The sequence below is a fragment of the Carassius carassius genome, chromosome 29 (genome assembly GCF_963082965.1).
Source record: "Carassius carassius chromosome 29, fCarCar2.1, whole genome shotgun sequence".
Classification (NCBI taxonomy): domain Eukaryota; kingdom Metazoa; phylum Chordata; class Actinopteri; order Cypriniformes; family Cyprinidae; genus Carassius; species Carassius carassius.
The window spans coordinates 7151967-7179196 of record NC_081783.1 but is presented as its reverse complement, the minus strand read 5'-3'; the positions used below and the strand labels follow the sequence as shown (position 1 = coordinate 7179196).

Here is a 27230-nt window from a genome sequence, read left to right as displayed (position 1 = left end):
ATACAGTATATGCAAATAGTTTGATATCAGTAAGTTGGTGTTGTTTTTTTCAAGAAAGAAAGAAATTGATCATTAAATTGATCAAAAGTGAAAGATATTCCAAAATAAATGACGTTCTTTTAACTTTTCTATTCATCAGAATCATGAAAAACTATCAAGTTTCACACAAAAATATAACGCAGCCCAACTGTTTTCAACATAAGATGATGATGATAATAATAATAGGATTTCTGAAGGATAATGTGACAATGAAGACTGGAGTAATGGCTGCTGAAAATTCAGCATATCACATTTTGGTATCACAATGTTAGCACAATTTCAAATACATTCAAATAGAAAGACAGTTATTTAAAATTGTAATAATATTTCATAATACATCTACTTTTACTGTATTTTGGACTAAATAAATGTATCTTTGGTAAGTATAAGAGACGACTTATGAGTAAAATATTACTGACCACAAACTTTTATTAGTTTTAATAATCAGTCATCACTGTATGTCATGTTAATCACACAGACTGTATTGGTAGGCCGCTTCATGTTAATATATTTCGTATAATAAACAGTGCTGTTATTGTATTAGCTCACAACTCATTATTAAAGTAAAATATGGATCCTGAAAACAAAACCAGCTCAGAATAACTTATAGATGAGAATAAGCATTCAGACCACTTTTCACCTACTCAACGCTCACCTAAACACTTAGAAAACTGCAAGGCAGTAAAATAATGGGGTTTTCCATCACTAGTGGTAACAGCACCTATGTCATTAAAGCTGTTTTACCCTGAGCGGCTAAAATCTTCCTGTGTGTAGAACAAAGCACAACTTGTATACGACAGCTTTTGCCAAAAGCACCTCCCACACAATGGCCCTGAGGAGGGACCCCCTGTAGCCGAGACCCCAGTGCCCAGACCACTCAGCTTCTTTTCCCGCAATTTTCCACACATGTGGCAGCCCCAGGCCCATGCGTAATAGTAACTTCATTAGATGACTCTTTAACCTGGCCCTTCTCCCTCTCATTTTCTCAGAAGTACCTTTACGGGTTGACGGGGTCAATCAGGCGCAGGGTGTTTTGGCCTAGACCCCCAGGAATGATGGGCCATGATGAGGTATGTAGTATGCTAAAATCTGCAGGACAGGGGCCCTTCAGGACCAGGATTGAACAGCACTGACATAAACACTATAATATAAACACTAAAATACATGGTTTTTAATGCGACAAGTGAATTTAGGCATCACAAAATAATGTACCATGTCAAAACTTATATTTGAGATTTGCTCAAGATTGCAATTAACCTAACTAATTGTTGTGTTAAAGAATTGCTTAAATATAGGCTTAAAAATGCCCTTAACTGATATTGATAGTAATATATTGTGTATCCCTACTTTATATCTCACAATGTGTTATATTTCTCAACTGCAGCTTTGTTTCTCATAATCACAACTTTTCACAATGTGACTTCATACCTTGCAAAAGCAATTTCACTTCTCAGAAAGCCAACGGTAGAATAAATGAAGTTACAATTTGAGATACATTTTCTAAGAAATTAAATTACCATTCTCATTTTTTACTCTGAGGTGGAAATGGGCTTCCAAACAAGACAGATTTCTATAGACACTAAAATAGTTACTGAAAATATTTGGAAATTATCCTTGCTGGGGCAGAAATAATCTAGCTTATGATTCATCAAATAACTCCATAGCACTTGTATATCGTCAATAAACAGGAGCAGCATGTGTTTAATATCAACGGAGGAGTTAAACAAAATTAAACCAAGGTGATGCCATACTACTCATAAATGTTACACACAATTACTCATAGCATTACTCAGAAATGTCACTACAACTGCCAGCAGAGAGATAATACTGCACTTACAGCCTGACATCTTTCAAAAAAATCCAATCTATCACAAGCAACGTCTTTAGTGCCATAAAATGTGTCTTTAAAAGGAAGCTGTTGGCTGTATGATTCCTTTTGTGCCAGGCAGTGAGCCAAGCATACAAAGTAGTGGATAAAACATGTTTATTTGTAATTCGTAGTAAACCTTAGAGTGTGTAGTTTAAAAATTCATGCTGCGATCCTTGTTGCTGACGAGCGGTGTGCATGTATTACTGCATTTGGCCTCAGCACAGAACAGAATGTGTGTCTACTACTGAATAATGGCAGCGAGTTCACTATGACACTGAGACGCTAATGAGCACGTAGCTTCAGGCGTAGTTAGAAACACTGTCTACCACTGAGAAAGTCATACAAATCCCAGCAGTAAAACGAAACAGCTGCATCATATCAGAGCGTTTAGCAGAGCCCGCAAGTGTATTGCATTGCGAAGAGCATCTGTTAAACTGTGCTATTAGCAACTGCTCTTAACAGAGCTGTAGATCAATAAACCACAAGTACAAGCACAACATTTAATAGGCAATATTTTAGTGGTTGTAGGGAGCTTGAGCTGCCAAACTCACATCCCGAATGAAGAGCTCTCCTCTCGACACACCCAAATGCTCAACCACTTTCCTTTTGGAGCATCTATCTGTGAAGTTCCCCAAGCGTAGGCGCCCTTGCAGACCCTTCAATGATGCCAACGTCAAAGAGGGGCTTGTCATTACCTCCCCTCATTCACATTTGTCCACTCAAATGTGGCAGAGGAAAAAAGGCACAGATGTTAATCTCTCTCTTATCCCCTCCTTTTTATTAAGGGAGATTAAAAAGAATAGAGTGCAATTTGGACGAAGGCCAAGGCAGACTAGTTGTGCAAAGTATTTCTGGATTATTTCCACTTAGTACAGGCGGGGGCTGAAAGGATGGCTGTCTTGTTAGCTGGTGTGTCATTGAAGACTTCACAAACCAGTTGGTCAACCGGAATCACAATAAACGCTGCTTGTGCCATGACAAAATTCCCATGGAGGCTGACTGGTGCAAATGCACGGCTCAAGTTAAATATGATGATGTGAGATGGAAAGTTGGGGTAACAACTTCTTCCGAGGGTTCGGTTGCTAGAGACCTCAGTCCCGCCTTTCATGTTTTTGTTTAAAAGGAGTAGAAGTGGAAGCGTACCGAGGCTAAAAAGGACCGCTTCTATTTGTTAATCTCTTTCTCTGTCTTTTCATATGGCCAGACCTTCCTTTTTTTGATTCCTTTCACCTCAAAAGAAAGAGAAAAAAGTTAGTCAGTCCCCTGTTCCTTTTGTTGTGCTCTTTCTTCTCCACACTCTTTATACTTTTATCCTAATCCCAACCATGCATGAGTGATCAGTTGTGTCCTGTTGTTTCACTGTTCTGCTAGTTTTCAATCGGTAGGGTTCCGTCTTTGTTCCCTTCCATCGAGAAAAACAGAGAAAGGTAAAGAGAGGGAAGGGTAATGAAACCTCCTCCACAGACTTACTCCTTTGTCTTCTTGATAAGGTTTATTTTTCTTTTCCTTTTAGAGACATAACGGACTGTAATTAGGAGAGATCGGTGCTGTGATGATGTGTTCTTTGCCAGCTCTCAGTCTTTGGAGAGTGCTAGAAATGCCTCATCAAAGTCGACTGATGAAGTCCAGCGGTCACAGAGCCGGAACAGGTTTTGATGTATGAATTCGATATAAAGATCAGCAGATGTCAGGCCCTGTCCAAAGGCCGTACCTGACAGGTGAAGAATGCTCTCATCCAACATGAAGCAAATAGGCACGAGGACATCTAAAATTCTACCTGAAACGTGAACAAGCTGCACCACGAGGGCCTGGGGGTTTGTTGGTAGCTGTTTGGATGTTTGGCTTCTGTTTTCCCAGAAGTCAAACAGGGGTTTTGATCCCCAGACACGTTGGGAATATATAGAAAGAACTGAATTCTAGCTACAGTATTTAATTTAAAAAGGATGTATATACATTGTCCTATGTGAAAAATGTGTGCTATTTTTGCTGTGGGAAAATAGGCATCAATGACGTAACACTCTCTTGTTTTGTTGGACTTATTTAAAAATGCACGTAACAATAGACCGCATCAGTATAGAGAAAGACTTGAATTTCTTAACTTAAAAAAATGACATTCTTGAAAAGAAATTCTAAAATAGTTTGGCATTATATATATATTTTTTTTAAAATGTGGTCCCACTAACATGCAAAAAACTGCAGAAAAAATGTAATTAAATAAAAAACCAACTATATCATAAAGATGAGCCCTGCAGACTGTGTCAAGGTCAAGAAGTCTTATCAGGAAGTTTGACCTTTTTATGACAAAGCAAAGTTAGCTCAGAATGTAAAATGTCATGGAATGCAACTCCCTAAAATAAATTAATAATTTGTGATGTCTGTTAAAAATACTTTATACCTTGAAAAAATATATGTAAAAACATACAAATTAAAAAAATAATTATGGTATACGCTTACGTGTTCAAGTGTAACACGACTTAATAACTTGACAATTACACTACACTGCATTTTAAGATTTACCAAATTTAATGTAAACCACAGTAGACTAACATGAATACAAGAAGTACATTTTTAAGAACACGTGAGTTTTAAACTAGATTTTTTTTTTTTATGTTTTCCTTTTCTTTATAGTGACGCATTATACAACATTGGCCCATATACCTCTGAATCCGGAGTAGTTTGTGCTTCATTTATTTCTTCTCTGTGCATGACTGTTATGAGATGCATAATAATTTGATTCTCTGCTTCTCTGCAGAGTAAAGGCTCTGGTCAGTGTGTCCACTGTTCAAAGGGACAGTCATTGTTGCTGACTGATCCCTCCTCTCTGTGGTTGTCGGGCCTAATTAAAACTATTCTGGGGGCGTGGGGTGAGCCGAGGGGGAGGGGCCGGCCAGCACTCCACAGGAAATTATGATTGCAAATGTCTTCCTGTCAAGTCCTGCGCTTGGCATTAAAGTGGGGTGAGCCGGCAGCACCTGAAAGGGCTGGAATCCAAGCAGACATCCACATCATCCCAGTCCACAGTCCAGCGGGGTCGCACACAAGTGGCCTTTGTGGCCGGCGAAAAACGGGATTAAGGAGGGGTCTTCAAGAGAATTGATTTTCTGTAGAGAACAATGAGTGGATGAGAGGAGCTGGGGCCAGAGCTCTGAATCACACAGCCTCAGTGCCCCATGAAAGACCAAAGCCGCACAACACTGAGATTAAAGCAATCAGGTTCTTTACCCCCTTACTGCTTCCCCGCTCTCCCCCCACAGCCACATTACACACTCGGCTCACAATAAGGAGAATAGGCCAAAAAGAAGAGGGATGAAACAGACTGTTTGCTTTTGCCTTCTTCTCCAGCCCTCCAAATGGCTGCAATGAACAGGGCTGGCGGATTTTGTTAAAGCAACAGCAAGGCATAAATGTAGCATCAGTACTTCTGGATGTGGCGGTAAAGAGGGCATGGCTTTTTTGGGACAACATTGTCAGGGTTACAATGACGCGGTGTGGTGATGGGATCAAGGGTTACACATGAAAGAGGAGGGCTGCACGGGTGCAGCTGTGAGTACCATTGTGGTCAATAATTTGCATGCATTTAGTCCAAGCCTGAAAACAATGAGCTGTCTACTTTGAGAACGCAAGCAAACCTTTATCGTATTAAATACACTACATTAAAACTCACAAATCTCATAAATGACTGTTAAAAGAGGAGTGAAAATGAAAATCCTCTCATCATTCGCTCAGCAAAATATTGTTCCAAACCTGTACAAACAATCCTTTTTGTGGTTTTTGTCGATATTATAAAAGTCAACAGGACCCAAAACTTTCCAAAAGTTACATCAAGGTAGCATGAAATTAATACATACAACTCAATGCCTGCATATGGCATAACAAACCTCAAGTGCCGACTAATGTCAAACCTCAATGGTTCTCATATGCCTTTGAAATTGAGATAAATCCATATAAATCTACTGGTGTTTTCAGTTGTTTTTGTCCATATAATGAAAGTCAGCGGGAGCTAAAGTTCTAAAAGAACATGTTTGGCACAACATGAGGGTGATTTTTGGGTGAACTATCCTTTTAAGTGAGAAATACAAATGCAAAAAAAAAAAAAAAGCTAAAGTGCTGGAGGGACAGATAAGGACGTTCTTTCTTTGACCGGTACAGGGTTAAGTGTGGACTCTTCCAGAAAGGAGCTTCTCTCTCCAACCAGGGATCAGATACATAAGGTCGATGAGCACTAAGCCCCTCTGCCTATCCAGAATGAGGGTTGTGATCTCCCTTTGTGGCTCACTGGGAAGTGTTGGTGCACTTGCCGGCCCCGTTCCATCATTAAACAGATTGTGAGCAGGCTGCTGAAGGCCACGGCCAGGACTGGAGGAGCGGGAGCCACTTCATTAGGGGTATTATAAGGGAAAAAGGCTCTTCTTCTCTCTCCCATAGTCCAGAATGCTCAGGTCGGTTTAATCATATAATTCTTTTCTAGCGAGGCTGCGGCACGGTAAGACCACTTTAGATGCATGACAACTCAGAGATATTAATTATATTCATTTTCTAAAATATACTCAGAATAAGATGGAATTTAATATCAGCTGTCCTGTGTTATTTTCTCTCCTCCTCTCCCCTTCTCTCTTGTCTTTTTCCAGCTGGCGCTTTGAAGTGTTCCTGTTTTTGTTCTGGGATGGCTGTGCATCCCACTGCTCTCCAAGCTTTGATATCTCCGGTGGGGTGAGGGGTTACCAGGCAGAGGTCTGGAGCTGGGATATCCTAACTTCTCTCTCCAAGAGGGCTGACCTCTGCACCCGAGGGGCGGTGCAAGCGATTCCAAATGCATGGCTCCTTTTGATGTGCCCTCTTTCAGAGCACTTAATTAGCCAGTGGATGAACATTTAGCTTGAGCGAGCAAGTGTCCTTAAAGTCACTGACTGCCTTTTTGTTGTAAGTCAGAATGTGGTAAGGGCCACTGAATCAATGGAACACTAACTTGTTTGGATTGAGAATTGACTAAACCCGCCTGTTTACAGAACAGCAATGGGTGAAAAGAATGAAAACAGTGTTCCTTCAGAAGACGAATGCTCTCTTCACATCATATTGTCTTACAGGTCTGGCTGTAGAATTTCAAAACTGTTCATATTTAAAACATATTTTGATCACTTACTTTATTGTGCCTATTCATGATGCATCAAATATGGTGATTTTGTTTCTTTTTTTTTGACAGTAATACAATCAAAAACGGATAATTATTTCCATGATGCGGGAAAAAAAAGATAACCATTAATGTATATAAATTATATAATATCTTCTCTAAATAAACAGCAAATAAATATAAATAAAACGTTAAAATAAAAAAAAAGCGAGAGAATTAAGGTATCACAATATTAAAATGTATTTTGAGATTTGATCAAGACAACATTTTTTTATAAGATGTTTGAGGTTTAGGCCTAAATCTCAATTTTAATGGAAATAAAAATTAACGTTTAAAAAAAACCTGATAAATTAATATATCTAATATATTTTGTTAACCAATATATTATATATTCCTAATAAGAGTTTACCCTCTTAAAACTAAAGTGTGTTATTCACTATCCTGACACACCAATTTTGGCTTAACCAATAGCACTTTGAAAGAATACAGTACAGAAGCAAATATGGCTGAGAAATTCAGGAAATGCATATTAATACGCACAACTGTAAAAACAAAGTTAAAAATATTTTACTCTGTTTTGGTCTCATGAAAAAGCTTCAACTGAACTTTCAGATCTCACTGTGTTGTAATTAAGACATGAAAGGAGTCTGCAATAATATCTCAGGAAAGTAGTATAATTACGAAGCTCTTATTACTGAAACAAGACTTAACCATTCAGCAGTCCCACGACGAGTGCTTTACCCTCTCTCAACATCTTCTCAAGCTAGATAAACACTTACCCAAAAAGAGATCTTCATGTCTGCTTTGGAAACAGTTAACATCAATATATGACAATATGATTGTCATGAAGCCATCAGTGAAAGGTAGGGCTTTTTTAAGGATCCAATTTCCAGTCCCTCCTGCTCGCTGCTGCCCAGGAGAAGCAGCCTCAGCTGGAAAATGCTGGATTCATCAGGCCTGGAAAATCTATTTCTTATTGCAGCACTTTGTGGCTAATAATTTTCCTGTGTCTCAGTAGGAAAGAGCAAATAAAGCCTGTTTGTTTCATTTTGGAGGTCCAGTAAAACTCCCCCATGCTGCTGGTCAGACTGTGACTCCTCTCCACACCTAACTAATACAACCTGATCGCCTACAGTACTGCAAAACACACTGGCTGCCTATGAACATATAATATACAAGTCAAGTCAAGCCAAGTCACCTTTATTTATATAGTGCATTAAACAAAATACATTGCGTCAAAGCAACTGAACAACATTCATTAGGAAAACAGTGTGTCAATAATGCAAAATGACAGTTAAAGGCAGTTCATCATTGAATTCAGTGATGTCAATTCAGTGATGTCACAAGCCCAATTATCTATAACAGAAGGCTGCATGAGTAATTATGAAAAAAAAAAAAATCTACTTGCATGTAAGGACTGATCATTTACCTTAAGGTTTGAGGAAGAACAACAGACACTCATTAGAGAACAAAATCCTTTTGACATCACACCACAGGCATTCGGTTTGAATTTCACTAATATATGCCTTATGTCAGTAAAGCTACCAGAAATTATATAAACAGAATTCTTATGCGAGAACAAAAACAGAAAAAACTGGAACAAAAAACACTGGACTTAGACTCTGCTATGACAAAACTAAAAGATGTGTTCCCAAAGCTAGATCCTTTTGTCTAACAAGCATAAAAAGATTTTAAGAGATTTACTTGCCGCCTCTGACTTAAACATCAAGGCTTAACCTATTTCTTTATGAATAAGGAGCTGCAGTATCGCAGTAGCGCTCAAAGCAGGACCTGATGATTCAGACTTCCACTTGCCCTGGTATATGAGAGCTGGAGTCTTAATGACTTTGTTCCCATGCGTTTCAGTCATGCTTTGTGACATCTGATCAAACACAGTTGGCACACGCTCAGCGGCAGTTACTGTACATGGCCAGAGACCGAAAGACAGAGCGAGAACATGTTGTTCAGCGAGAGGGGGGATTTGAATGAAATGGACTGTGGAGTCTCACAAGAGATCAACCGCTGCTGGATGCTGCGAGCATGATGGACGGATCTGATACCATTTTGTGGCCTAATGAGGTAGCAAATCAACTCCGGCGGGGAAAAGAAATGCCCGGTTCTTTTTTTTATTCCTTTCAAAAACTATTTTCTGAGTCGAAAAGAATGTCTTTTTCTATAAGCATTTCTCTCTCTGGTTGGTAAACAGTAAGGTTAATATAAGAGTGTGTGTATGAATTTATATCTGCGTTCTGTGTGTGTGTGTGTGTGTGTGTGTGTGTGTGTGTGTGTGTATGTGAGTGTGTTGTTCTGGTAAGGTGTTTTGCAGTCAGTTGATGTTTGCCAGTTCACATCGATGATCTACAGACTGCCTACCTGTGGCTGGCCGATCGATTATCTCTGTGGGATTCTCCAACAATAGCCGAGAAGGGCTTTCTGTTCTCCTCAGCTTGCATCACACTTTTTCATACCCCCTTAACTCCATTCTCAAATCCACTACTATGGACAGCATACCATGGACATTTTTGTAGTGCTTCGGTTAGACCCGTGTACCACCAAACAGAGGATGACTCAAATACTTTTCAGTTTGTGCCACCCACGAAACACTTTAGTCATTCCAGCACTTTGGCTTTAAGTAGATTTCACACACAAATCATAGTTCTAGGCTAAGAAAATCTCAGTGAAAAACGTTCAGAAGTGGCCTTCGTGAATTACAAAATTTGCGACCCTATCACTTTTCTACAACTGTTGAATCAATCAAACAAGGGAACACAGAAGGTGTGACCCTATTATGAGCGAGATTCCCTGTGAAATGTCATAGCATAAGACGATAACGTTTGGTTGAAATCTGGATATTAAACATATTATATAATATAAATAATTGTGCTGACCATTATTAAGATTACTACATTACTGTTCATAAATAAAATAAAAATAAAACAGTAAAAACTGAAATCAATTCAATCCATTTTTAAATGACAGCACAACATGAGAACGTTCAGTACAATAATGGATATTCACTTTGAGGTTTGCTAAAGATTATATTTAATTGGTCATTTTTTCAGTGTATTTTGAAAGACTTTTTATATTAATTGATAGCTAGATTTAATTGAATGTTAGATGACGGCTACGGTCACCTGAATGTTAAAGTAGGAAAAATAAGCATGTATAATTAAATCTTGAACAGCATTAATAAATAAAAAATACTGACCTATGGCCAATATAGAACTGACATATTATGCATCCCTAATAATAACACAAAATTTACTACACAACAGGGTGGTCAGGAATATGACATTAAGTGTCTTTTTGCGTAATCTTAGGGAAATGTTTTTTGCACGCCTACTGTACATTATCCCACAGCTACTTATCTAACAAGAGCTTATGTAATACTTCATGGTCAAATAATTTGATTCTTTGAGAAGATGGAGACCAAGAAAAACTGAACTAACACAGAGTAGGAGGCTGACTGCCAGGAACAATGGTCAAATATACATGTCAGCTTCTTTCTATGGCTGATATTGACTTAAAATTCAGATACAGTACATTACTGATACAGAAAGTGCCATGGTTATTCAGACCATCTCTCTATGTGAAGCTTTAGCTTTATTTAAGACCTCATATCTGCAGTGAACCACCAGTTCTACACTTCCTACTACTCTGTTCCCTGAGTGGTGATAAACACTCAACATATGGGAAATTACTGTTGGGTAATAAAAGGTTGTTGGCTTTTGCTGACATGTAATAAATTAGGCCGTTTGCATAGGAGAGCTACAACAGGGACCCCTAAGAAACAACTTTGTGGTACTTTTTTTCATGCACACTGTCATTTTTTTTTTTTTTACATTAACTCGGTTATATCTTTCGTAGTTGGTGGTAACACAGTGGGGTATACACACACAAATTACACACATAAAACTCCTGAAGCCTGGAAAATATTTTAATAGTTTCCGTCCCACTGCCATAAAGGCAGAGCGCAGAACGTGCCACACTGGTGAACTCCACGAGTATTACTGACGCAATTAAATGTGAAACGCTGGGAGAACCAGGAGGGAAGAGATGCCCAAAATGGCAGTAAACAAGGGAAATGACACTTGACAAGTTGTAATTTATCGACGTTGTTTGAAAGGAAAAAGACTCACTGTTTTACAGAGCACAGAGAGAAAAGAGAGGCATGGGGAAGCAGGCGTTAAAGAAAACCATTCATAGAACGCAAATGCTTCAAAAGCAACCCAGAGCGGGAAGAAAAGAGGGAAAGAGAAAAGAGAAAGGGAGAGAGAGATAAAGAGACAGGGGGAGAGACAGAACAGCGAGACTTCAAAGTCCATATGCAATAAGCAGTGCACACAGAGAGCAGTGCACATGATAGGACAGAGAGCAAGAAGAGCCCCCTGGAAGCTTGTGGGGGCCTCTCCTCATATCATCTCATCTCACAGAATACCAGATTTCTATCTGCAGCCTGCTGAAGAACGGCCATTACACAGAATGAGGAAGAGAGAGCGCAAGCACTCATAAATAAACTTACCAACACCACCTGGCCCCCAAAATGACATGAACCCCAAACTGTGCTTTAAAACAGCTGCATTAAAAAAAGCATCTAGTAAAAACCACCGGTTACAAACTCAAACACGCTTTTTTAAAATACATAAAATGCTTTATTCTGCATCAATGGCACTGTAGTAGCTGACAATGTAATTGCATGTCACCTTCCGTGATAACAGGTACAAACAACTTAAGCGAATCTAGATAATAAGTCCAATTAGGTATTATCTTGGCTGGGAGTGAGAGGAGCTGCTCTGATAATGGTGTTATCTTTCCATCTCTACACATATGTCCATTACACCTCTGCATCTTGGTGCTATTAAAAATGGCAGATTGATAGCCATTCAGCCAGTAAAATAACTCGGAATAGAATGTAAATTGTTCCAACAAAATGCACTGTCACCAATTTTAGTTAAAAGAAAATAAATAAATAAATAAATGTGAATAATAACAAGTGCACTGCTTCAATTTGTGCCTGGCAGATGGGTAATGGAATGATTATGGGTATTGTGTGATAAACTGGACATGTGTGAGTGTGTGTGTCTGTGAGCAAGCGTGTGTCTTCTGTCCATTATCAAGCAGTGATATTTTTACACAAAAAGAATGCGCTTTTTTGGACTGCTTACCAAAGAAGTGGCAAGCTGTATGAGTTTTATCTCCAACATAATAATGAAATGATAGGTATCAAATAGATAGTGAGAGGCTAATATGAAATAAAATGAGCCTTGAAAGCTCACAAAAGGCTGTAACTCGTAATCACTGAGCAGCTAGTATTATATCTGTGAGTGTAAATGCCTTATCCGCTTTCATGGCGTTTGACACAAAACAACTGTGAAAAAAAAGATTGATTGTGTTTTGCGATTAAAACTATTATTCTTTGCGACCATTTTTTAGATGCACGCAAATCTTCTGGGGATCTGAGCATAAAGTTTCAATTTATGCTTTGGGGGGCGGGGGAGGTAAACAAAAAAAGCATTAAAAAACTGTTTTCCGAGCCTTGTTTGCTAGTCGGAGGTATGACACTCTCAGTGTAAATGAAGAGAGCTAACGTGCTACATTAGAGGTGGGGAATAAATATTCCAATTCCAGCCCAAAGTGTCTTTATTTTGACTCAAATGTGAGATATGCCGTTGCCATGGTGCAGGCTTCAGCCCTCTCCCCAGCTGTTGAGAGGTTTTGTCTGTGTGTGTGTGTGTGTGTGTGTGTGTGTGTGTGTGTGTGTGTGTGTGTGTGTGTGTGTGTGTGTGTGTGTGTGTGTGTGTGTGTGTGTGTGTGTGTGTGTGTTTGTGTGTGTGTGTGTGTTTGTGCAAGCCCAAGCGCGCACATTGAAGCCCCGCTCTCGTGCTGTGTTCCCCTTTCAGCCGCCAGAATAGAGTCTCAACTAATCCGTGAAAGTTGCGGTGCTCTGAACCGCCAGCCAAGCCTTTTCCCACTGAATTGAGGGCCGGGGGTCTGCACTGGGCTTTACACTTGATTGGTCTTCGCTGTGGCAAGACTCCCCTCCCTGCTGGGTGTGGGCCCGTCCCCCTCGCTGTGCTGCTCGGGTCTAGGCTAATCGGCTTCTCCCCGCCGTAATTACCCACACCCGGCCTGGGCATGCTGAAACCACCAGTAGTCTTTCTGTCTCTTTCTTCTTCCCAGTCCCTCACCAGTATTGGCACATTGGACCACAGACTGGCATCAGTGCCAATGCTCAAGTCTGTGGCACCGGGTGCTGGGCAAGGGGACGGTAAGCTAGCGAGAAGGTGGCCTTACAACTGTCCTCCTCTACATGCACAATCCGAGGATGATGGGTTTATTTGGCACAGCTAATCAGGTAATAGTTTGTCTTACAGAAACGAGTGAAAGCGTCTGGGTTGGTATGGTCCGCAGGAATAGATCGGAGGTGTCTGGTTTCATAGCATCTATCAATTCGGATGGCATTCACAGGCTGCAACCCCAGTGTAGCACACTTTTGGTACAACAGTAGTAAAAAACGCAAACACCGTGACTGAGAATATTCTTTGTGCCCCAGATTTACAGCAAGATGAAACAGCTCCTCAGAGAAAGTCTTCATTTCCATTCAGCTGGAAAATAAGTGAGCCATATCAATATTGAGGTGGCCCTCTTAAGATGCACTGTCACATTTCCAGAGCTCTATAAGGGCAAAGGAGAAGACAGTTCACAAAGATTACAGAGCAGTGCAGAGGATCTAGAGCGTTTTGTGGGGAGCGAGGGACACCAGAAGACAAGGGGTGTTTATTGGACCCCCATTTGCTGCTAACATCTTATTATGGAGATTTTTTGTCCCTCCAAATCAGTCGGCAGTCACTCTCACAAATCCTAAGACCCTCTCGCTCAGTCAGAGCAGATCAAAAGATAACTCACATTTCAAAATACGGAAGGGGGGAAAAAAGAGCAAGAAGAAAGGACAACAGAGAAAAGAAGAGAGCCAGAAGGGGGCATACTGCTCTCTCTTTACATAGGCGAATAAGGCGTTTGAAGCATGCCATGTGTGCCTCCTTCATTCTATCGTCTTGCACTACCCAAATTTAAAAAAAAAAAAAAAAAAAAAAAGCAGCCATTGTTGTTTTTAGTTTTATTTCTCAGGGCAAATTAAATTTTCAACTGCACATCATAAACGAACCCAGAAAAAAAAATCAGTACTTAATGCTCCATTCATTGCAGGGGTAAAATGAAAGGCCTGGAATCTGGCTTCTAGGAAGTATCGAGACCCCCTTGAAGCTGCAATGAAAAGTGTAAGTTTAGCCTCTCAGCTGTGTGTCTCAATCCATAATCCTGCCCCAAAACCCCAGCGGAGAGCAGCCTGACACTCCCATGGCGTTCCTGACCAGTGAAGGCCTGGCCTGTGTAGATTTATGGAGTACAGCTCCGTGCCTTACTCTCCTAGTTGGGCTGAGACTTTGAGTCAGACTGCTAGAAATTGCACAAGATTAAGAAGAAAATAGATCTGGTCCAGCAAGCTCCAAGCTACACATCATAAACCGTCATTATGAAGGAGGTGTATAAAGAAAATGAATAAGGTGAGTGTTTATGTACATGTGTGCAGTAAGTTGTGCAAGTGTTCTTGCGGTCATATAAATCTTTACTAGGCCGTGTTGTGATTGATAGATCAGGTTATTGTGAGTTGATGTTGTTTGCACTCTGGTGAGGCCGAAGGTGCATGTGCTGAAAATGGACTATGGCTAAATTGAAAGAACAAACAAACCTTAATTTCAAATAAATAAATGCATCCGTGTTAAAAAAATGAGATAAAGCCTTCTACGCTAAACAATATCCACAGCTAAGCTTGAAAGAAGTGTTTTTTGAGGGGGATTACATTACTCACCATTGTTCCAGGGTGATCATGAGTTGCAGATGATGTATTTTCAAGTTGCTGTGTTGGCAGAAATAGTTGGTCATACGGATCCTGTGTTCTCCTGTGAAAATATACTTACAAAACTTCAGCACTGACCCGGCCTGTCAAGAAAAAATTAAAAATGTATTGATTCCGTTAAAATATTCCTGAGATGTGGAGATGTTAAAAAGGCTATGTGATTTGGGAGATCTATTATTAATTAAGGACATTATACATCTTCAAAGAGTTCTAAAGCCTTTAATTGCAAAAGTAGCTAATTATGTTAAAGCACTCTTTCAGAGTGTTTTAAACCATGCGGGTGCTCACACAGAATTCCTTAGCTGTTTGCCATCTTCAGATTGGATGAAATTAATTTTGTACTTGATTGAAAGGCCTAATAAAAGCAAAGAAAGATTATATCAACATTTGATTAATACATCATCTGCGGTGTCACTTGCTAGTTATTCACTTTACCTTTTCAGTCCAAACTAGATTTTCTCTTCTGGCTGACTTTGTCAATTCAGGATAAAGTCACCTCTGGACAACAAGCTCAGTGTGAGAGCGAGTGTAAGTGTGTGTGTGTGTGTGTGTGTGTGTGTGGACACGGTGGGTGGGGGAGCAGGTGTGAGATTGGCTCTTCAATGAGCCTCATCTTGTCCCATGTTGGGTGCTTTGGTGCATTTGTGTGTTATGTGTGTGCGTGAAAAAGAAAGAAAAGAAGGGAGGCATGTGGCGTAGCTACTACTCAATAGTGTCTGGAGCTTTCTGAGCGGAAGAAGAGAATCATAGGCGCTACCTCAAAATGTGCATTTTCGGTCAGGGCCAGACAAAACGAGAACATGTGACATGGGCATTTGTTGTGGCATCATAAATGTTATATAAAATGATGGTCTAGGTGTCATTCAATGAGAATGGAGGCACATTCAGAGAGAGCCAGACAAAATGGCTGCCTCTTTGTGCGGTAGTGAGCGAGAGTTGTAAGTGATATAATATTTGTGGTAATGCAGCGCAAATCGCATTTCCCATCGCATGAGTAATCGCACACAGATATGAATAGATTGTGGTTTTCTACATAATGACATGAAGATCTATCATTTCTTTCTTGATTTATCCACAGCCAGGATGTTATTTCCCGCAGACACACACACCCACATACCCCACCCACAGTTTGGGTACTTTGTTTTGTTGAGAGGAAAAAGATTGGTGATGTAACACTCCTCGGTATTAACTTGCCCCATTTTGTAACTAAAACTTTGCCCCTTTTTGTGCATCTTAACACAGCTCAGTTTTATGTTTATGCAACTATTTCCTTTCCTTCTCGCACGCTTCTAAAGAGATCCATATGAATTTTGTTTCTCCACCTTTGTGTGGATAAATCACACCAAAAGGGGAAAAAAATGAGAGTTGATTTAAACCATAAACATATGCTGTTGCATCACTCCTCTTTGAGTATAGCACATATGTGGAGCATGTCTTTAAGGCTAGAGGGACATTGTGGAGAAAATCAATCTTTTACAGTAAAGAAATTACTTTCATTAGTTTGTAAGATATGACAGCCTCATATATGAGTCTCTTTGATTTTTTTTTCTTTAAAGATTTTATAAAAAGAAGGGAAAAGGCCTTTATCCCATCATCCTTTTTTTCTGTGTGTAATGTTAACTTTGGGATCATGTGAGAGTTTATTTTTTATTTTTTATTTGGAATGACTTTCCTAATCTCCGAGGTTCGGAGAGTTTGACTAGAGAAATGGACACGGCAGAATAGTAAGAACTCACTGTTTGCTTTTGGACTTTTTCATGAGCGGACAGAGAAAAAAAAAGCATTTTATTCAGTACACAGGTCTTTCTGAGTGACAGATAGGCCTAATCAGAAATGTATTTGAGCCTACATAAAACCACATAAATATCCTGTCAAATGACAACTATTTAAATTGATTTCATAACATAGAAAGCAGCTCATTTCTTAAAGGTTCACAAGTTCCCAGCATGCACTGCAGCCAGGATAAATTTTGCGGTTACCCTTATAGGTTTGTTGTTTGCTGACTATGCTATTACTGTTGTTGTTTTTGTCATCACTGATGTTTATTTATTGTGCGGTGACATTCAGAGCGCATTTTTATGCAACGTTTGTAGAATGTTGTTATTGAGGTTAGTCTTAAGTGTTAAAGTCTACAAGTGTCTGTATAAAAATATCGCATATAATATTTTTGGTTTTGCAAGATATTCTCTTAGGAAACAAAATAAACTAGATTACTTCAAATAAAAAAGCATAAGTAAAAATGAAAACTGAGAAAGTGAAGTGAAATTGCGTAGTCAATAATTTGTTGAAATCTTATATTGCCCTGGCCGGAATTTATGGACTGAAAGAGACATTTAATGAAAGATCAAAAACAAAATGGATAAAGTGTAGCATTGGAGAAATATTGAAAATGCATCATATTGACTTTTTCTTCCAACAACTTATCTATAAAAACTTTTTTGCAATGTACACTAGTATCTAAATAGATATATTTAATAAATAAATGTAATTCATTATATATAAATACACAAACATATACATACGGTACTACAGCACACAGTGCTTAAACTTAATAATTATAAATGCACATACACAATTTGTACTTTTAGCAGATGAGAGTTTAGCATATTGCTAAATAGTGCAAATCTACTGGTGTGCCATAAAATGATGCAAATGAACAGATGACTGTAAATATCAATTAAAAGAGATGGAGTTTGAGTGGCACTAAGTAAAGAAGTGTAAAATGAGCTGATGACAGAGTCTGATGTCTCCAACACTGAGGAACATGTGAAAAACAGATGGTATGCTTTCATTCAGCATTCTCCTAGTGTTTCCCTTCTCACACAGAGGAACCATCTGAATAAGAGAGCAGTTTTGATCAGGCCTGCGCCTCTGTCGATTCCCTCCTATCATTAACTATGATTAGTTTATGACTCAGTATAAACCATTCATGACCACTCTCCTTGAAGAAGTAAAAAGCCTCACTGGAAATGAAAGAAAGTTTTGCCAATTAGATTCTGCCATGAAATACCTAATGACCCGAGACAGCTTTTGATGCTGCGGGAAAACTTTACCAGCAAGATAAACAATACAAGAAATGCAACAAAAAAGTCCTCTGAAACAGATGGAGAAATCAAAAATGCAAAATAAGCTGAGAATGCATTAACGGCTTTTTTGTTGGTTTTCAAACACTCATTGTTTAATCAAAACGCTTCTATGCTTCTATAGTTTCAACTGTCTGTAATACAAACAACAAACTTTGCACTAATTAAAAATGAGAAAATATGCGAGAAAAACGTTCAAGTCATGCATTGTAAAGCTTTTCAAGTATTAGAACTAATAATATTTGAATATATATAATATAATATAACATTCAAATTTTAAACAACATGAAAGAGTCTTTGAAAAAAAACTATTATGTTAAAAAGTAAATGGATTTAGGTTAAATATAACCCTATGTCATGCAGTCTCAATGAAGAACTTTATTAGAATTTATTGTATTAATTCAGGGGGGAAAAGTGTGTATGTTATGCGGTTTACAGCATTTTGCAGCTAGTTAATCAATCATCTCTTTTTACAAAAAAAAAAAAAGACCACTTGCTTTTTTTCCACATTATAATGCACTTTAACGCTTTTTACAATTGTATTAGTATGCAGTTATCTTTTAAATTTAATTGTCTTTGAAACTTTCAAATACTTGACAAAATTCAACATTTTACAAATTTAGTTTTTCCTAAATAGCTGCTAAACTTTTGTAGTAATTTCCTATTTAAATTAATGTTAAAATAAAGGTTTATTATACAATAAGAAAAATAAGACTTAATATGAACATTGACATTTTCCGAAAAAGATCCGTTAAATCTTGCTGTAAATCAAGACTGATTTTAACAAATTCAAATCATTACAGATGATTATTTTAAAAACAATTTTAATGACCTCGTCGGCAGGTTTATAATTTTTCATCAGTGCAATTAACACACCCTCAATTAACTAATGACATTTACAGAATAAATGAATACAAATGTTATTATGTGGTTGCGACTCTACAATTGTGTACATTGTGTATCTTATACATTAATGTGCGGTGTGTTTATGTATTTCATTATATCACATAATTTATAATGTAATAAAACATGGCATATTATGTTTTGTGTTTTTTCTTTTTTTTTTTTTTTAAAGAACATTTGTTTGTTTTGAAAACAAAAACTAATATACGGTAGTCATTCAACAAATATATAATGTTAGCTGACTGTTTACACAATTTTCATAAAACCAGTCATTTAAAATGTGAGCACTGTTTCAAGGAACAGAACGGCTTATAAATAACAAAAGTGCTCAATTACAGTTCAATAATAATTTATTGTATAGCGACTTTTTTTGTTCAAATATGACTTAAGGAAACAAGATATCAATAAAAAAATAGCTAGAGATTCAAGGTATTGTGCCGTTCAATCAAAAAAGTCATGTTTGCATGTTTTATGTCACTGAAAAACAAAGAACATTGCTGTTTTTCTGTTAAAATGATATTAAACTAAATCAAACAGAAAATGGAAGAGAAAAATATGAACATGACATCGGTAGACTTCCCTCTATGGAAAGTACATATACTCGCATACTGAAAGCTAAACTAAAGAAACATTAAATAAAACACAAAGAAAACGACAATTAAACAGTAAACCACTTTGAGAAGAATATTTCAGATAATATATGATCATATATATTTTTTGCAAGTGTCACTAAAAGTAAAAGGCAAAATGTGTTGGCAACTCCACAGACTATTCAGCCATCTTAACTCTATTACCATATTTCCTCACAGCAGATGCTATGATTTATCTGTTAGATTTGTCAAAAACGCATCTCCCATGGTTCTCTGTTGTCAAGCACTTTGTGTTTAGCAGGTGACAAGTCTGAGTGTAAACTGGCTGAGGGGAAGATGTTAAAGCCCCCTTGCAGGAAGAGGCATGTGGGCCACTGACATGCAGGTTTATGGCTCTATACTAATGAGACGTGATTTCAGAAAACAGGTTCAAGCAATGTTTAAAGCAATCAAGGACAATGGAAAATGAGGACAAAAGCTAACGTCAGAGGAAAGGTAACCGGCACTGTAAAAGAGGGTGGGATATTTGGGCAAACTACATTTAAGGACAACAAAAAAGGGTTATATTTTTTCTACGTTTTTCTACGACTCATAAATTTGCTCACATCCCCTGAGTCAGGCCTGTGATCTGCCTTTGCAGAAAAGCAGGTCACATTATAAAACCAGGAAGTGGCCTGCCAATGTCCTGCAGCTTGTTTATGGAGACATCTTGTTACTAGGGTGATAGGGTCCTGTCTGGGAGCATCTTCATTAGTGGTCACACATGGTGGGCACAGGCATCCTGTTCATTCACCTCATGCTACTAGAAGCCGTGACCAGGACCCCTAAAGCCACCCGTTCACCTAACACCTCCAGCCCGCCTGAAGCTCACAGCCTCCCTCCAAAACCACTACGCTCGTCTGCGGACACAGCTTTAATTGGAAGCGACATGGACAAACTCAAAACCGGCTGGAAAGAAATGCAGGCAAACTTACAGGATTTACTTACAGGAAAGGAGATTCCTATCTAAAGTCTGACCGTTCCTGAAGAAATTCCTTCATTTTCCACAAAGATCCGAAATGGCAAAGCGAGAATCACTTGCATTTTCAAAAACAGGACGTTGTAACTTTTCAGAAAAAAAAAAGCATCGGGAACACATTCGCATTATCAATTGCATGAGTTTGAGCATGAATCTTGGCAAATTCAAAGCGCTGGATTTTTATGTAAAAAAAAAGAAAATAAAATCACAGTAGAGACTGACCGCGGTCCATTTTGTTAAATAACAAAATACAGAATGATCACATTTTTCGACATGCTGAGACCGGCCATTCTGATTACCTTTTAATCTGAGGGCTGAATTCCAAATGTGCCCAAGTTTCCTCCGGGTGGAGCAGCAGGAGGCGCTGTAAAGCAGTTAGCCTTTTGATAATGAAGTGCCAGCAAAAACAAACATGGCTGATGAGGGGGGAAGGGTTAGCACTACCTTACAGTGGCTCAGCACGTTAATGCAAGATTAACATTGAATGAGCATTGGGAGCCCGTACTACTGATATCAAATAGATATGGCCCCTACCCACCCATGCCCAACAACAAAGAAGAGTCAGCGATGACCTCTGCTCACTCCGCAAAGTCACGAGCGATGGCTTCATTACACACAATGCCGGGGGAAGCCGCCATTACCGTGTAGTGTGAAGCACAATACAAAGTGCCACATCAAGGTGTTTTCGGTAGAGGTGTGAAAGCACCTCCAGAATAAAAAGGTTGTTTTGGGTTATTATCACTTTCCCTCATTGTGAATGTGGCGGCCTAAATACAGTATTCACAGCGGAGAGTTTAGTGATGTTCCTGTTAATGCCATATTCTTTTTAGCTTTTGTATTTTTATATTTTATGTTTATTTTAATATTTTCCACAAAAAAAATGTCTGTACTGTGGGTCTCTTGAGCATAAAGAGGCATGCTGTTTTAGGTCACTTCTGACTTTTATTTCATTATTTATATGGGAGACTTTTGATATTTGTTTAAAAAGAAGTTGAATTGGAATATTTGTGTCTGTTCGTTGTATAATAAACTTTAAAACAGGACTTTACGTAACAAGCACTGTGACTTGCAGATTATCTAGATGGCCGATATTACCTACTTCAAAATAACATGCAAAAAACTGTGCTTTTAAAAAGTTTATTTCCACAATTAAGACTCAAAATAAGAACTGTGACGCTGAAAGACAGCCTCCCCTTTAGCGCATTTATATCTTTATTTCTTATGTGAGTTTTTTAATTATGATTTTATTGATTTAACAATTTTATTTTATTATGATGGAGATCTTACAATTTATATATAGTAAAATGAGACACAATGAACAGACAGGAAAACAGCAAGAAACTGTGCTCCATGCATTGAGGAAAAAAAGCAACGGCTAGTTTAAATTTTGTTCTTCATTAATATTACTAACTGCATCTCACCTACGCTTAGACAACTCTAATTTATGCTGTAAAAATAATCAGTGAATAGGCCAATCATTATTTCCCACCAAAACAGAAAAGAGTATAACGGATGGATAGAAAACACACACAATTGTTCCAATAATGTCTGAGAGTTGCCCCCTAAAATGAAAATTATGCACGGGAAAAGAAATTCAGTTCAGTTCAGGAAAAAAACTAAATATGCAAAAATACATAGAGCGCATCTACTTGCCAAACCATTTTACCCGTTGGCTGCTTTGAACAACAAATGATTGTAAATTACACAGTCCCTTTTGTCACATCGTGCAAAATATCATTTTCAAAGACATTTTGTGGTGTAGAGGATCCAAACTAACCACTTACATATATTATTCTAGCCAGAAGTGAAATAAAGGCCATGGAGCTTCACTGTAATGTGGGTCGGCTCATGTTCCTGTTCTATTGAGGTTAAACATTAAATCATTGCTGTTTTTAATCAATGATAAATTCCCAATGTGGGGTTAATTAATTGCACTAAAAGCTAAATTTAGACATCATGACTTAGATGCTATCCTCAGAGTCTAAAGCAGCCCTTTTGCATGGAGTTAAGGACCCTGATGAATTATTAATTTTTAATCCACATGAGAGGTGCGGGCCTGCGAAATACAAGGAAAAGTGAATCTCGGTCTTGGACTATATTCTTCTGTCTGCCCTGCTGAGGCAAGCAGTATTTCTGACTTCAGCAGAGACCAAAAAACCAAATTGAAATGACTGCTGGGATCGATAGACTGAGGGGGACAGGGCACTGCCAAACCAAAATTGCCAAAGAAGCCTCTCCTTTCCATTCGCCACTAGTCTGCTCTATAAAGACATCTGCTCATGACACATTTCGGGGAGGCCTGCTCAAGCAGAGACTGGTGGAGAATCGCTATAACGAGATTGAACCACATGACTGCTTGCTGAAGGAGCCTGAAGCAGGCTTCCACACAACCTGCTGCCAAGCAGGGTGCCACAAAGCTGAACAACCACCACAAAAATGCCCTTACACTATTCTACAAGACGTGGCCTGGACGGCCAGGGTGGCAGATACCATTATAAAATGAAAACCAGCTGACATGTTATTTATATTCCCACTCAACAGGCAAAAACTACAATGCCATGGGCTGCTCTTCTTTCCAAATAATATGCATAGATCATTCTATCTATTTTCTACAGCTTTTGGTCAAAAGGACAAGAGAAGAAGAAAACGTTCATGTTCCTAGAGGTCAGTGGGTAATGCACAGTTGCCCTGACATGAGCAGCTATTTTAGGTACCAGGCACCTGTTGATTTTCTTCAACCACATGCCTTCTCCCAAACTCCGACCTACCAACCCTTTCAGCAAACCCAATGTCAGAAAACTTAAAAGCACACAATGATTGTAAAAAATTATAGTAAAAAAATAATAATAAAAAAATTAAAACCATAAAACTGTAAAAAAAAATATATATATATGATTTGAATAGCTTTACAGCTAAAATAATAAACAAATTTTAACTGAATAAAAATAATGTAGAGGTCGGGCCAGCTGTTTTTGTCATTATCCAGGACTTTCTCACATTTTTTACAAACTGTAAGGCTGTAACAAACTACATTATTAGCAGAATGAAAGCAACTCTACATGATGGAAAACCAAAGAGTCTGAATAGAAATCAGAATGACAAAGAATCTTGGGAAAACCACACTTGATGTCTGACAACAATAAAGCAGAAGTAGGCAGTGCTGCAGACAATGTCAAACTATTTACATCACTATGAGTGAACGCTGACTTACGGCACCTTTGATTCAGATAACATCACTACAGAATAAGGCTGAAGTGATGGACAAATGCATAACAGGTTTATGGTTGCCATGACAGGCACACATGAAGTTCCGGTGAAGGATGGATACATTAAAAGGTGTGAGGGTGAGATTTTAATTGTTTAGTTTTGAACATCCTTCTTTCACTGTCTGCTTTAATTAATTTCAAAAGAAAAAGAAAAATGCAGAGTCGCTCCAGCTACAGTGGTGTTAAAATGTTCTCTCAGTGCATTTTCCAGATCAAGTGAACAATACTTTGGCTTTGAAATTTTAAAACCCCTCTGTCTTGGTAATGACTGAACTGGATAATTAACTATCATGGCAAATAAGCAAGCAGTCAATCAAAGCAGCAGTTTTTTCTTTCTTTTAACTGAGGTCAGGGGGGCAAGTACAAAGGCACTGTGAACATTTCATGTGCTCCTAAGGAGCGATATCAGTTGAAAATGCATGTTACCTCTAGACAGTGTTTGGTAAATGTGCCCCATGTGTGATTCTCTTAAGTTTGCCCTCTCCTGCTGACCTCTCACCATTTGCTCTCTGTCTCTCTGCACTCCAGGACGGAGACGCCGCACAAACACAGATGAAGCGCATCACCTTTCGCCAGCACGGCACAGGTAAACCTGGGCCCGACCGAGCTGCTGGACCAGGGGTCAGGCTTGTGGCCCAGCATGCAACTGCTGTCGGTCACATCGGGTCCTCACACCCCAGAGATGAGCTTGCAGACGGACGTCGTCTGAGACCTTTGATGTGCGGCTACAAAAGTTTCTGTTACTGTGATTTTAATTAGGTCCAGCAGCTGCCTCTTCCTGGTCCGAAACTCCACTATCTGCCTAATCTCTTGCATGTGGCCACCACAAACACAACAAAATCAGCCACCCCTCTCAGGTGCGCGATGTCCAGGGAGGAGCCGCCGCATTATGTTTCCCTCTGTTGGGCACAAACAAGTCTGATGCAGAGCTAACACAGCCCAGTTGCAGTGAGACATGGTTAAGATTCACAGTTCTATCACTATGACCAGCATGTTCCCAGCTTACAGCCAAGCGGGTGTGAAATTATGCAAATATATGCTTCCTGTCTATCATCTTTTGGCAAATTTGATGGCCCAATTTCTTAAACATTATCCTTTAATGATTTATTAGCAGGTTTGAGTGTGGTCAAATGTTGAGGCAAACTTTCACAATAGCGCAAGATGTGCTTCTCTGGTTTTCCTGAAGGAAAGATTCAGGTTTGGTTAAGTTAAGCTCAGTCTACGAAAAATAAACATTGTTACAAGTGATGCACCCACAGTACAACTAAAGTGAATAGAGCCAATTTGTAAACATGAAAATATGCACTGCTTTAACAGTACAGCCAGAAGACATCAACAATATGCATGATGTTAGTTTAAAAACACTTAGTACCATTTACCATCTTAAATTATATCCTATTTTACAACTTTATTCCCACAACAAAATAAAACCATAAAACAACTGTTAAAAAGTATGATTTGAATAGTTTTACAGCTAAAATAATAAACAAGTTTTAACTGAACTATAATTTTAAATGCTTTTATAGAACTATAAGCTTTCCATTTGTGCTTTTAAGTGCTTCAAAAATTGGCCCATTCACTTTCATTGTAAGTGCTTTGCCACAAACTCCATTTTTGCTTTTTTAAAAGTCCTAATTATTTTTCATTTTAATCAGCATTACCAGACAAATGCAGTCACCTGAGATTCTCAAGCAAAATCGTTGTGCTTGTAGCTTAAAATTCATCTAACATCCATCTGTCTTTGTCACTCCCAAGTTAGTAGACTGCTGCACTGAACTTGACTAAAGATGAAATATGGGAGGCTGGTTAGGCATACTAATACCCTGGATTCATTAAATTAATAGGGGTCTTATTCCCCTTACCATGGGTTCACAGATGCCCTTTGAGTTTGCCGGGGCTAGAGGGTGCGCAGCACTTTGAAAGCCCTTACCGGCATATCGAGTGCATTTTAATACAGTCCTTTTGAGGCTCCTGGTAGGATGCAGAGTAACTCCTCGCCTTTAAGTTCCCGCAACTCTCCATGTGATCTCGTCAGATAGCCACGGCTGTGTCAGATCAGGCCCAGGCTGCACATACACTAGGGGGATGGGGAGGGCCATGCAAGGCAAATTAGACCAGCGGTGTTCGTTTCTATGTAGAGGCCATTCTTTCCCAAACACGTGAGTCCTTGAGAAGCAAGCGCTCAGGAGTGCTTTGATGTGGAAAGGTGCCCAGTTTAAGGCTCTGAAACAGGAGGCTTTGGGAGAGATTCAGTAGGATTCCCTTCGGTGATCAGCAGGGGAGGTTGCCCTCTCGTTGGTCAACTTTGTATACTGTACAGATTTAATTACACCAAGAATGAAGTGCGTGGTCCAAAGAAATCCTTGATGCTGCCCATTATGACTGTCATAGCATATTCAAAACCATCAAGCCACAATAAGAGCCGAGCTTGGTGATCACAGCCCGAAAAATCAAAGAGGCTTCAGAAAACAAAAACAAAAGGAAATGCTATGAATGTTCTGGGAAAACAATATTGTTTTCCACTGCAGTTGCGCCTTTGCTAATCTTTCAAATTTTCAAATGCACAGAATCGGCACAAGGACAAATAGCAAAGGATTTCAATGACAGCACAACACATATTCTACTTGTTTCGGTCTATGAGCTTCAGAAATAGGTTTAATTAACAGACACAAAATATAATGGCATGCCAGTATCCCTCTTAACCCAACAATAATACAACAGCCTTTTCAACAAGACCAGACTTTTTTTAAAGACTGATTCATAGAAACAGGAGGATTTTACAGCACTTGGTTCCATGTTACTGTATGCAGTGGCTGGATTCTCCAACATAATCCAGTCAAGGTAAATTAAATAAAACAACCAGTAGTTGTTAACAAGGTTGTCGCTGTCACTGAAAATGGCATCTTGTATTTGTTTACAGGCCAGCTAAGGGATTTTGAAGCAATGTTGTTTGCAGCTGCAGAGATTGTGGCTTGGTTAGAAACCAGGCACACACCCCACCCCGACCACAGCGTTTTAAAAAGGGCTTTTTCCCTTTGGTCTTTGCACAGTGGTGTGGCAACTATGGCTCACAGGTGGGAGCCTGCCTCTACCAAATATGCTTCCTCACTAAGGACGGGATTTGGCGCTGTTATTTTTCTATTAGGGCGGAATAATGTTAAGCCTTCAGAGGCCATCTTTCTGTTGCTATGGCAGCCCATGTTTCCTGCAGGTTTGCGACCCTGAGTGACTAGAGTGCAAAGCCAAATACCACAGAGCCTGTGAGGATCAGAAATATGGCCTTACAATTATGGAAAACAGCTCGAATCTGACTGGACCTGTGTAAGACTGAGTGACAAGTTTATTGAGATCTCTTTTTTTTCAATTCATCATGTCAGTAACGAATTCAAATATCACTTGTCACATCTCCAAGTGCACG

The 27230-nt window shown here is 38.9% G+C and overlaps 1 long non-coding RNA gene across 1 annotated transcript in view; it reads right to left on the bottom strand.

Moving 5' to 3' along the window:
- LOC132109517 (uncharacterized) overlaps positions 1 to 27230 on the bottom strand; it is a 37784-nt gene that overhangs the window by 9622 nt on the left and 932 nt on the right. The gene's annotated exons all lie outside the window — the stretch shown is intronic.